General features: G+C 43.3%; 1 protein-coding gene across 3 annotated transcripts in view; it reads left to right on the forward strand.

Moving 5' to 3' along the window:
* TCP11L2 (t-complex 11 like 2) overlaps nt 1–13626 on the forward strand; it is a 64993-nt gene that overhangs the window by 18510 nt on the left and 32857 nt on the right. The window contains exon 1 of one of the 3 annotated variants that reach the window (XM_068276984.1): nt 2494–2663. The exons of 1 other annotated variant lie outside the window; for it this stretch is intronic. The gene's annotated coding sequence lies outside the window, so the exon portion shown is untranslated. One more of the 3 variants, XM_068276983.1, reaches the window with a different exon arrangement.

The raw sequence follows: 13626 nt of genomic DNA on the forward strand, positions 1-13626 counted from the left end.
ATCCATAGTCCCTGGCACCTGAGCAATCAATTTGGGCTGGTGCACACCAGAGCGGTTCTGGAGCGTTTTTTTAAATGCTTGCAGGGGTAAAACCGCTTGGCTAATGAAAGTGAATGGGATGGTGCACACCAGAGCTGGTCGTTTTTTCCACAAACGCAAACTCGGGGGCGGCAGCATTTTTTAGATTTCTGAGGCGTTTCTGCCTCAATGTTAAAGTATAGGAAAGTGGAAAACCGCTCTAAGAAAAAACACTAGATTAGAGCGGTTTTCCTGGTGTTTATGTTACAGAAGCTGTTCAGTAACAGTTTTACTGTAACAATATTTGAAATGTGCTACACAAAAACACTACAAAAAACGCTAGGCATGTTTAGACAACATGCCTAGAATTGCTCTGAAATATGCTTCAAAAACCTCTAGCATTTTGCAGATCTGCTAGAGGTTTTTGGTGTGCACTGGGCCTTACTCCGGTGGCGGTTTGCCCACTTGTCCTCACGACTGCAATATGATACAGGGAGCACGGACAGAGCAGTGGCACTAAGCTACTGCGCATGCACGGGCCAACTAGTTAAATGTTCCTCTGGATGTGGCCTTTACCAGTCTAGACTACCAGCTGACGGAGCAGTGGTAAGTGATTGCTCAGGTGTTAGGACCTTTGGCCACTGTTGCCCCAAGGCTTTTTGCCTCACATATCCTTTAAACTCTTTTGGACAGTAGTCTGATACTCCTTCTCCTTAAAGTACCACTATCGCGAAAATCATAAAAATGTAAAATACCGTAAAAACATACAAATATGAAGTACGTTTCTTCTAGAGTAAAATGAGACGTTAATTACTTTTCTCCCATGTTGCTGTCACATAGGCCTAGTGCACACCGGAGCGTTTCCGCTGCGGTTTGCGATCTGCTTGCGGGTGCGGATCCGCTAGGGTAATGTATTTCAATGGGCTGGTGCACACCAGAGCGGGAGGCGTTTTGCAGAAACGCATACTCCCGGGCTGCTGCAGATTTTGGATTGCGGATGCGTTTCTGCCTCAATGTTAAGTATCGGAAAACCGCAAACCGCTCTGAAAAACGGCACTTCAGAGCGGTTTGCCAGGCGTTTTTTGTTACAGTAGCTGTTCAGTAACAGCTTTACTGTAACAATACATGAAATCTACTACACCAAAACCGCTACACAAAACCGCAAAACGCTAGCTGAAACGCTGCAGAAAAATAAGAAAAAACGTTTCAAAATCTGCTAGCATTTTGCGGATCTGCTAGCGGTTTTTGGTGTGCACCAGGCCTTAGTGAATTGCAGTAAGGCCTGGTGCACACCAAAAACCGCTAGCAGATCCGCAAAATGCTAGCAGATTTTGAAACGCTTTTTCTTATTTTTCTGTAGCGTTTCAGCTAGCGTTTTGCGGTTTTGTGAAGCGGTTTTGGTGTAGTAGATTTCATATATTGTTACAGTAAAGCTGTTACTGAACAGCTACTGTAACAAAAACGCCTGGCAAACCGCTCTGAACTGCCGTTTTTCAGAGCGGTTTGCGGTTTTCCTATACTTAACATTGAGGCAGAAACGCATCCACAATCCAAAATCTGCAGCAGCCCGGGAGTATGCGTTTCTGCAAAACGCCTCCCGCTCTGGTGTGCCCCAGCCCATTGAAATACATTACCCTAGCGGATCCGCACCCGCAAGCGGATCGCAAACCGCAGCAGAACCGCTCTGGTGTGCACTAGGCCTTACTCTGCCCAACTGCCAAAAAAGTGGCCAAACAGTTAGGGGGCAGTCTGCATCTTTATATAAATCTTTTTCTGGGACTGTCTTCTTTAGAAATAATAAAGGCCATGCGGAGAATCCCCCATGAAGAGATAGACTAGTCCAAAACCTGTCAGTTCTGTCAGATTCATACTGCCTACTGTAAGTGACTGCAAAATAGGAGGAAATTAATTTATGGCTCATTTTACTCTGCAAGAAACATACTTCTTATTTGTATGTGTTTACATGTATTTTACAATTTTCAAGATAATGGTCCTTTAAGGGGACAGACACTACTGGTAATGAAAAGGTTAAAGTACAGTAATATTCAAATATTTATAAAGGGGAACTGGAGAATGGGTCCATCTTTCTTTTAGCTGTGGAGTGAAGGGACTCCCTTCAAGGGAGGAGTGCACTTTATTATTTTAAATAAGGTGACAACTAGCTACTACAGTAGCTTTTAACTTTACATCTTTCTTCCATTGCTTAGGAAGCTGCGTGGCTGTTAGGTACACATCTTCCACTTCTGCACTATCGTCCGTTTTCTACACGCGGTCTAGCGGCAGTGCAGGTTTGAAGGCGCCAAGTTACAGCTACTGGCGGTAGTTTGGGCGCTGCAGCAGCTCAGCCACAGGCTATGACCTTTCCCTTTACCTGCTACTATCATTGTACTACCATGGTACATTAGTCTCAGCCCCGGTACTCCATTAACCCTCTCCTTTCCGTATTTCAGATGGTTTAATCCTGTAGATGCGAACCTCGCTGGGAGGAGTATAGGGTTAATGCTGAAAAGGGGCGCGGCTATGTGACATACCAAAACAGACTTCCTCCCAGCAACAGAGCTAAGAGGGGGAGGAGACGCTTCTACTAGAGGATCACTTCCGTAAATACGTGACGCTCTAGTTTGGATCGTACCATTGTGTCTATTGTATGCTTTTCTATTGTAGTTTACACAGTAACTATAATGAATAGCAAATGGAGGCATGATGTGCGTACGCTTGTAACAGGTGACCGTGCTGTGCCCTCCACGTGTGATAGAAGCAGCCAGGACGCGTTTATGCCCTTTATGCCGTCCATGTGCTGCTCTTAGTACGGTCCACCCCTCCCCCAGAGATCAGCTGTAGCAGAACAAAAACAATACAGAAAGACCTGATAGCCAGGCTGCAGCGACTGCTGTGTACACTGAGCTGAACAGACAGGAGATCAAACGACACTACTCATCAACTATCAGCTAAGCCTGGGACATCAGTTACTTATGCTAAACTGCTAGGTGACCTTTCCTGGGGTGGCACAAGTCTGGTTCACCTATTACATCTGAGCAACGCACATCTGGAGCAAGTAGCCTGAACCACAACTGACATCTTGCCTAGGCAGCACTCTACTTTTTTTTTTTTAACCATCCGCTCACTTCAAAGGTAAATAAGTTATGCTGTTAAAATCAGTGCTGTGGATCATACTATTTGTCAAATTCTGTCAACTATTTATTCTATTGTTATTTTGGTGGCATTTGTACAAAGTGGAGCTGTTGTCTGTCACTCACAACCTATTAAGCAGGCCATACACTCACTGATTTCTTCCATTGAGATACGTCCGATTCAGTTGGTCTGATCTAATCGATAAGAAATTGGTGCAGACACACCACATACTGATATATGACAGTATTTCCTTTCATGTGACGAGGCTGAAAAATAAAAAAAACCTATTAGTATTATAAATTGTTATTATAGCTTTAAATGTAGATTACTGTAGGAGTGCCCTCTTTCCTTCAGTCTGACATCTTGTCTATGTTTTACTCTTTGAGGTTAAACTTGGTAAATAATTCGTTTTTTTTTTAGTTTTTGTATTACACACACTAGATTGAATTTGGCCGTGGCTGACTTCTTGAGAGAATCCAGCGTATGTAGAACGGCTGCCTGACATCTGCTATATTTCTGCTGAGATCTGTTGAGACTGAAGCTACGTACACATGCTGGATTGAATTTGGCCGCGGCTACGTTTTTGAGAGAATCCAGCGTATGTACATCTGCTTTGTGATCCAGGATGCTGATTTTTAGAGATCCTTGGCACAGAGCAATCAACAATTGCATTGTTCTCCCCCACCTGTGGTAAATTGCTCCCATAATGCCCTGCTTGTTACTCCTCTGCTCCCTCCATAGAAGATTAAAGGTCACTAGCCTGGAGGCTAGTAATGCATCTGTATAGTGTTGGCACTACACTGTGGCACAAGGGATCAAGTGCTAATCCTTGCCAGGCAGCAGAAATGCCAAATGTGTACGATGCTTGAGAGTGCAGTATGTTGTTGAAATCAATTGCTATCCGATTGATTAGCTTGGCATATCAGACTGTAATCGACCAGTGTGTGCTTAGCTTCAAGGTCAGGCAAATAGACTGCTGACTTCTCCTCTGATTGCTTTCTTTTCTCTGTACTCTTATATGCTGTGCCTATGATAAGCCAATTGAGATTGCAGAAACTACAAAAAAGAGTACACATTTAGGGCCTTTTTCCACTACCTTGCAATTTGATTCTGATCTCAAAACATGATGCTGGGAATAGACGGGTCGACCGGCGGCTCAATTAGTCGCCGGATCGACCCCAGCCGCGTCCTCGCTCGTCCGCGCGGATCGATTACCGCTTGTCCCCGCCGGCGCTTCCTTATCAGCGCTCGATTCCCTGCCATTGTCCGCTGGCGGGGATCGAGCAGGCGAGGGTCGAGCGGCTTGATCGGGTCAGCTGAATATTATCAGCTGGTCGATACACGATACAGAAACTTACCGTGTATCCCCAGCATGAGGTACATTAAACTAATGGAAATGGCAGCAGCAATTTCTATTAGTGCGATCCTATTGTGATGCGATTTTTGGTCCAAGAGCAATCGTCGTCCTGCTGCGTTTTGGATACGATTGAGCTCTACTATACTGAGTATAGTAGCTCAATCGCAATCGCATGGTGGAGATTGAAACGCAATCGCATTTCATGGTGGAAAAGAGCCCTTAGGGCTTATTTCCACTGGGAGTCACAGCTGTTTCTGATTCGGCCACGGCTCCAATCCTGCTGCATAGCTGCAGCCCTAATTACTGCACCATACACACATCAGACCATAGTCTTTGGAAAATGAAAGCTCACAGACCAATTTTACCCCATTCCATGTGGTATGAGAGCCATACTCTACACAGTCTTTTATATGGAGCTGAACTTCCCATCAGATAGAATTCTTTGCAAGATGCTGCACACAAAGATGCTGTACACATTCAAAAGATCAGTATCTGCAAAAGATCTGTTCCTGCAAAATGCATTCATAGTCTATGATATCTGCAGATCCTCATATACACCTTGTTTAACAGACATTCATCTGCAGATCAGATCCACCAGGATGGATCTTCAGATCTGCAGATGAATGTCTGTTAAACAAGGTGTGTATGAGGATCTGAAGATATTATAGACTATGAATGCATTTTTGGAGGAACAGATCTTTTTCAGGAACAGATCTTTTGCAGATACTGATTATTTGAATGTGTACAGTATATTTGTGTGCAGCATCTTGCAAAGATTTCTATCTGATGGGGAGTTCAGCTCAATAGAATGGACTGTGTATGTATGGCTCTCATACTACATGGAAGGGGGTGAAATTGGTCTGTGATCTTTCATTTTCCAAAGAGTATGGTCTGATGTGTGTATGCACCCTAAGCCATGTCATGCACGGCAAGTGATTTGTCTGCATGCTCCAGAAATCTGTGGAATGCCTTCCAGATTTGCACTGAAGTTTGATCTGGACAGCAGCAACTACAAAGATAGGCAGCTTTTTTTCCCATGCAGCTCGCAAGCGGGGGAAACACTGCAAATCTGTATGTAGTGAAACCGTGCCCCTAGGGCTTATTTCCACTGGAAGCCACAGACATTTCCCATTTGGCTGTGGCTCCCGTTATGCTGCAAACAACACAGCCCGAATCGCTAAGCCGTGCCATGGATTTGTCTGTGTGTTGCAGAAATCGGCAGCATGCCGTTTAGATTTGCACAGCAATCTGGACGGCAAGGCAGTTGAAAAGCTAGACAGCGTTTCCCCACTCGCCTGCGGGAAACGCTGCAGATACGTGCCGAATTAGGTATTAGTGGAAATGGGCCCTTAGGAGCGGGACAAGAACATTCATAGAGACATTTTCAGAATTCCTATAAAGCCCCATACATATGCTTAAAAAATATCAAGCTAAACAATAAAATGTTAGAGAGACATTTTAGGGCAAAAGCGCTGTATAGTAACCTTGTTTGGTTACAGCCGAGCAGCTTGTACTGTGCAGTAGAGAGGGAAGGAGGGGTGACAGGTAGTGCACAATAGAGAAAAGTCGATCCTTAATGGTTACCCGTAACCTCCAAGTATCTGTGGGATGAGAGAGACCTTGATCCCAATGGTTCAGCATCATTGGATAAAGGGAAATGATTTAACACTTGTTATTGACCTGAAGAAGCGGGCTAAGACCCGTGAAACGCATTGTCTAACATGCATGAATAAACATCTTTTTAAATTACTTAAGGTTTTGTTCTTCTGAGAAGGTAAGATGTTACACTTCTCATTGACATAATAACTACTAGTTCTATACCATTTAGGGCGCCTCCACCAGTGGCATCCTTATGTGTGGAGGTACAAAAGAAGACTTCGTGATCCGATATTGCAGATCATTAAACAGTTCTGTGAGGCTTTTACATGCTGGATTCTCGGCCGCCAGGAAACAAAATGATTGTCCTGGCTGAGTTTTCTCTCACTTGTGGGGTACATTTTGCACCAAATATTAAAACAGAATATAGAGTTATTGAGCTAAATGTTTTGTTTTTTTATTTTATTTTCCAGCTCAGATTAAAAGCAGATGTAGAAACATCTTGGAAACTGTCCATACACTTTTTAACTAGGTCTACCATACTCCTCCTTTCACAGCTGCTACAGTTATGAAGGCAAAATAATCCTCTATTCTGACATCATGTTAGTAATTACATCAGACTGGTTGAATAGAGAAAAAAAAATTCAGTCCATTTTTATTCCATCATGACTTTTGTCATGCTTTTCATGTAGTACAGCATTTGGAAATGAAAACCTGATTGGTTGCCATAAAGCCCATACACACACTCAACCAAATCGTCTGATTGTCATCTGATTTTTGTCTGTTGGACTACAATTAGGCGTGTGTACACATGGCAAATGAGTAGATAAGCTACTGATAACAGGCGGTTTGGTCAGTTCATCCAGTGGATCAACTCTGGGTGATATCATGCAGTTGGCCACATGTGTAAAACGTCGTTTAAACAACCACTTGTTCTGAATGTGGCCATGTCATGCAGTGCATTGTTTCACTTGCACATGCAGTATGGTATGTTAATGAGTTGTTCATTCAGTTGGCTGGTGCATGGAAAATATAAGTTGTGTAAATGGTTTGTCAAGGTGTTGGTGGTGCACCTTGTTGGAAGTGTGTATGAGCTTTTAGACAACACTATTGTTGCAATTAAATTTGCTCCTGTGTTAATCAATACAATCATCAGTCAGGGCCTTTGATAACACACCTCCAAACTCCTTACTGCAGGTCTTCCTGAGCTTTTAAGGGCCCATTACCACTAGGACTGTTTATGCCCCCATTTTACGCACATGAATGCGGAATCCGGAATCTTAGCTGATCAAAATCAATAGGCTGCTTCTAAATTTGTATGCGTGAAAAAATTCTGAAGCACTGCTTGGAATTCTGTCCGTGTCTGAATGCCCATAGCCGGCTACAGGGATTCGGATACGTAATCTGGGTGCACTAATGTTGGCGTCCATCTCAGAGACACACGGTTGGTGCTAGTGGAAACCGGCCCTAACCCTGTTCTTAGCTTTTGTCAACTCTTTCTGTGGAACTTTTTAGTGAAGATGGTGTACACACATAGGATAAATATCTCACGTGAAATTAACATTCCTGATTTTTTTTTTTCTCCTAATCTAAATACTGAAGTGCTTAGGTCTCCAAGCAGCCAATCCTGTTCTATGTAGAGGAGAGTGGGAAGGATGACCCGTAGGTGCTTCACTTTGGCTTGCAGTCAAGTAGGCTACCAGTATCAGAGGCACCTGTACTCTCACGATTTTCTTTTAAAATAATATGCTTATTGTGCATTTTTTGTCCAATGCCGTACTGCACATGCATCTCCATGTTACTGCGCAAGCTATGTACAGATCTGTTCATAGGGGCTCTGCCCACAATCATTGGAGTTGTGGATGGATTGGGAAGCCTCTGGACAATATAGAGGTCTCCCTCCACCGAGGAAAGTATCTATACTCTTTCAGTTCAAGTTGAGGCAGCCGGTGAGCTGCTGGACTTATCAAGTTTGGAAGGTAAATAGCTGTCAGGAAATGAACAATTAGATTACCCCTGTGCCAAGTTATAGTTCTACCTACATTAAGGCTGTGCTCACTTTATGCCACGTTGTACAACTCCAGGGTCTGTAGCATGGTCCATTGTGCCATCCCAAATCAAAAGTGTGCCATTCAAATGAATGGCTGTGCAATCCACTGTCTGGAAAATGCATGGTGTCTGTTTTTTATACAAGGGCCACAGTGAAATGCAATAGAATTGATCAGTTTGAACTGGCCCATACACAATTATAGCAGTCCTCAACCTGTCCCTTTGGAGTGTACTACCTGGTCCATCAAAATGTGTGGCAGTTGACCTTGTTTGAACCGGCGTCAACAGTTACTCTATTTCCTACGGTAAATAGACAAAAATCATCAAAGTTTAAAGGGCAACTGAAGTGAGAAGGATATGGAGGCTGCCATATTTATGTATTTTTAAGCAATGCCAGTTGCCTGGCTATCCTGATGATCCTCTGCCTCTAATATTTTAGCCATAGACCCTAAACAAGCATGCAGCAGATCAGATATTTCTGACATTATTGTCAGATCTGACAAGATTAGCTGCGTGCTTGTTTCTGGTGTGGCTCACACACTACTGCAGCCAAATACATCAGCAGGACTGCCAGCCTCCATATTCTTCTCACTTCAAATGTCCTTTAATTCTAGTCCCAGTTACAAGTATTTGTTTTGTTTTGTTTTTTCCCTTAGATATCCTACATCTACTTTTTCATTTAGGAGATAAGTGGTAGAAGTAGAAAAACATCAGGAAAATGTGTCCACATATTTTTTAACTTATATCCCAATGGCTTCAAATGGCAGACCAATACTACATGTAAACGTTTGCCTTGTAAGGTCTGAAAGAGGTGCTTGTATTCTCTGAGGCTGCCTACCAGCTGGTGTCTGCGTACTATCACCTTACAGCCACAGTCAATGACCAATGTAGCATGATTCCTGCTCTACAGTCTTTGCTGTGACTTTATACAGAGTTAGAAAAACAAACAATTTGTCAGTCTGCATTAATGAAGATTGAAGAACAATTTAAAGGGTAAGTGAACTTAAAAATGCCATGTGCCCGCAATACAAAATGCCATGTGCCTGCAATACAAAATGCCATGTGCCTGCAATACAAAATGCCATGTGCCTGCAATTGCTCTCTGGTAAGTGAAGAATTTTGTTATACCAAAGTGATCTAAAAATACAGTGGATATAGGTACCCGTGCATTAATAGATGGTCACCTGATGTGGCCAAAAGATTGAATCCTTCCACATTAATACAAATAGATTTTCAATCTATTTTAGCATGAAATCTGTTGAATATCTATCGAACTACAGCTTTGCACTGCTCAATGCAGTGCAATACTATGAGCTGTCCATCTACCACCACTCTTGCCCAACCACCGGAATGAGATCTATTGTTGTCTGCAGGTATGTCCCTTAAAGGGAACCTAAACTGAGAAGGATTTAGATTTTTGGCATCCTGCTGATCTCTGTGGCTGCAGTAGTGGCTGAATCTCACACCTGAAACAAGCATGCAGCTGATCTAGTCTGATTCCAGTCAGAGCATCTGCTATGCATGCTTGTTAAGGGGCTGTGGCTAAAAGTATTAGAGACACAGGATCAGCAAGACTGCCAGGCAACTGGTATTATTTTAAAAGGATAAATCCATATCCTTCTCAGTTTAGGTTCCCTTTAAAGTGGACCTGAACTCTTGCACAGGTCAGAAGGAAAACATAGAGAAATGCACCCTGTATGTATTTACAGAGTTTAGCATGTCTAATTCCCCCCTCACCTGTGACTAATCACAACTGTAATTTGATCTCTCAGCTGTCTTCTGGCTGCCTCAGCAGCGTAGCTAATTTGTAAACATATGACTGCTTCCATGAAAGCAGAAAATGGACACACTTCAAATGTATTGCAGGATTTGTATCAACTGTAACAAAAAATGTTTCTTTAAAGGTTATTATGCTGTTGCTTATCTTTTAGAGGAAAGAGGAAGTTCTGACTTTAGGTCCGCTTTAACCAGCATTCTGTACAGATACAACAGCAGGCCTGTGTCAGCAGGTTGCTAGACTTGCAGCTTCACAATTGCTGTGTGTCTAACAAAACCTGCCAATGGCAACTACAGTCTCAGAGGTGCAAGAAGGGGATGGGGAACAGTTTGGTAGTGATTACCACTATTCAAAGCATCTATAGAAGTGATTATTATCAGCACAGGACCTATAGAAAACTAATACCGCCATTGATAGAGGGCCCCTGTGCGGTCGCAACCTCTGCATTCCCTATTTCTATGCCATTGGTTGTTGAAGGTATTCAGACTTTATACTGTAGTCAGCTCCAGTGTGTTAGACATGAGATGCCTGGAACGCTATATTTATCTCAGAACACTTGCTGTCAAGTGTTTGAGTTTCAGATCTGTTGTCATAATAAATAAGAGGCTAATCCCTTACACATCACGGGTGACTTAATTTCTATTTATTTCTGCATGTAGTCTGTGGATGCTTGATGATATTTAGCATTAGAGTCATTACAGAATATGTCAAGTGTTTGAAGAACGAAATCATTTAGAAATAAAAAGTAATGTATTTTTCCAATTATACCTGTATGCAAGTAATGACCGGCACCGTCTAGTATTATTTTTTAAGAAGTCATGTACAGCCAATAAAGCAACGTTTCAGAGCTCCTGCTCCTTTCTCAAGCTAGGCAAATACAGACTAAACATTTTACATCGCAATTCATCCATTTATATACATACATGGTGGGCAATGAACCAATCCTGACTGCAGAATCTATTAGCCAATCAGCCAGGTCCGTATCATCAGCGCACCTGATGGGGAACTATGTCGTGAAACAGATTGTTTGCTAATACTGTACTGTATGTACTTATGTTTATCTCATCATGTCACATTTCAGTTCAGGTACGCTTTAATGGAAACTAGAGACCACATAATATAAAAGTTTTATACATACCATACCAGCTCCAGTACCGGGTTCCGTAACTTCAGTCAGTCGCAGCCAGTCTGCGCAAGTGAAGTGCGCTCTCTACATATCTCTCCAGCAGCCACCAGAGAGATACGTAGACAGCGTACTTCTCTTGCGCAGACTTGCTGCGACTGGCCGAAGTAATGGGACCCAGTACCGGAGCTGGAGAAGTCTGAGGACGGCAGCATGGGAGCTATTGGTATGCATGGGGCTGGAGGAAGCCCCAGGTATGTACACAACTTTTATATTATGTGGTCTCTGGTACACTTTAAGATCAGCTGAGGCCCGGATGATTAATTCTCACGCACTTCAATTTAATAAAGAGAGGAGAAAAGTTTTGTGAATTGATGTCATTGTCTGCTAGTGTAAGATTTAATAAAGAAGAAGATTGGAATTTACAGTGTGTTGCGGTTCACTTCTTGGGTTTTGCTGTTCTTGAGTAACAAGCTTGCCCTTTCTCTGCACCACTAGTCCCTGGATCAGATCCATAGAGGAGGTTAAGTAGTTTATTCCTCCGTAATAGCCTAATGCATAGACAGGAACACTCTCCTGCCTCTCCACATCCACAACCCTTGCTGCAACACCATTCTCTCCCTCACAGTGAGCACACAATTGTCAGCCCAGTGCTTACACAGAACTCAGGACCTCATGCAGAGTACATTTAAAATCCGCGCCGGTAGACTTGGGCGCAGGATACAGCTGTTGTATGGCTGATCCTGCTTCTGCACAAGTCCGGGCCGTTTTAATTACTATTCCCCCTCCAGGCCGCCATGGATAGTGGGGGAATGAAATAATTTGGCTTCCAGCGATTGCTGGAGGCCGAATTATTGTGTTTTTAAGCAACCTCGGCTCCGTCCTCTGACGGCGCTGACGTTACTCACTGAGCGCCGCTATAGACTGATTCCCATTATAGTCTATGGCGGCGCTGGCTGCGCCCAAATCTAGCAGCACCGAAAAGCACTGCTCCGCTCATGCAGGAGTTTCCATCATCACGGCCCGAACTGTTAGCAAGCGAATCTCTATGTGCCTGTACTACTTCTGGGTCGCTATGATCATCGCTATCATAGCGACCCGGAAGAAGTACAGGGAGAGGTGTTCACCGGCGAACGGTTCGGGAACCATATGCCGACATCTCTGAACTGTCATCAGCTGCTGTTGCCTTCCCACCACACTCGGTACATTACTAATTGTTAGGCTCAGCTGAATAATAGTAAAGGGTTATGCTTCATGGGCAGGTTGGAAGTGACTGGCAGTTGATAATGAAGACAATAGTTTCTGAGCACTTTGTGTCAGCGCTGCCCTGGCTGCAGTGTATGGCAGTAAGTGGTGGGCCAGACAGCAGCTGGCTAAGGGTTGGTTCACTCTGGGGTGCTTTTCAGCAGTTTGCTGATCGCCGGTGATCAGCAAAAGCGCTGTACAGATGTATCCCTATGGATACTGCAGAGTTTGCAATATAAATCGCAAATGTTCTGTATGCAGTATTTTGGGAGCGATTGCAGTGTGATTCTCGGTCTCTTGAGTGGGAATCACAATCGCAAATGGCTGCAAATCGTGGAATTTCGAGCCACAAAATTTGCGGTTGCGAACTGCACTCTGAGTGTAAACCAGCCCTAATACTGTTGTGAGTAATCCATTTCTGCCACCACTGACAATGCTACCAATAACCAGGCTGCCCTGGCCTTTAGTGGCTCGCAGTTGCATAATGTAAGAGGAGTGCTGTGAATCATAAGTGCATAATCACTTTTTCCCTACTTGGCTCACTCTTTATCCAGACACCTTTTGTGAAACTCCTGCTGTTCTAGCAAATCAGCCCCTTACAGGAATGATACTAATTTGAAATGAATTCATCTCACTGTCTCCAACATATCCTACCACCTCCACTATTTACTCCTCCCTCACCACCTTCACTGGTAGAATACTACACACTACCTCTAGCCAAATCTGAACCACTCCACAACCAGTACCATCAACCCAATTGTCTGCCTTAGCCATGGGAAACTCACTTCTGCTTGCCACTCTCTCACCACCAGTCTATAGCACTACCCCCGGCAGTCAGTTGTGCAGGCAGTGTTCAGTTTCTCAAGTATTTTCCAAGTATAGAAGTCTAATGCTGGGTACACATGATTTGTTTTTTTTTCCGCTCGATTTTCCATCCGATCTTCTTTTTTTTTTTTTTTTTTTTTCAGCTCGATTCTCTTATCTTTTGCTTGTTTTTCTTATCTTTTTACATTCACTTGTATGATAAATTGACCCAAAAATGATTGTGAGGAATATCGGACATGCCAGAAATTATCTATCGCACCCATCTATCGAGCGGAAAAAGTATGGTGTATGGTATGCATACCATGTTCTTATAGTGCTTGCTCATAAACTCCTGCCCAAAACAATTGGGAATGAATGTTTGAAGAGACAAATCTCCAAAGTGTTACATAGCTTTATGCTTTAGTTTTCAATGCATCTATCTTGAGAAATCAGCCTCACTATGTCTGGGTTTAGTGTTACAACATACAGTATGTGTTTAAAGCAAGCTTGTGATGAGAGGGGAGT

This window comes from Hyperolius riggenbachi, chromosome 3 (assembly GCF_040937935.1).
Source record: "Hyperolius riggenbachi isolate aHypRig1 chromosome 3, aHypRig1.pri, whole genome shotgun sequence".
In the NCBI taxonomy this organism is placed as follows: Eukaryota; Metazoa; Chordata; class Amphibia; order Anura; family Hyperoliidae; genus Hyperolius; species Hyperolius riggenbachi.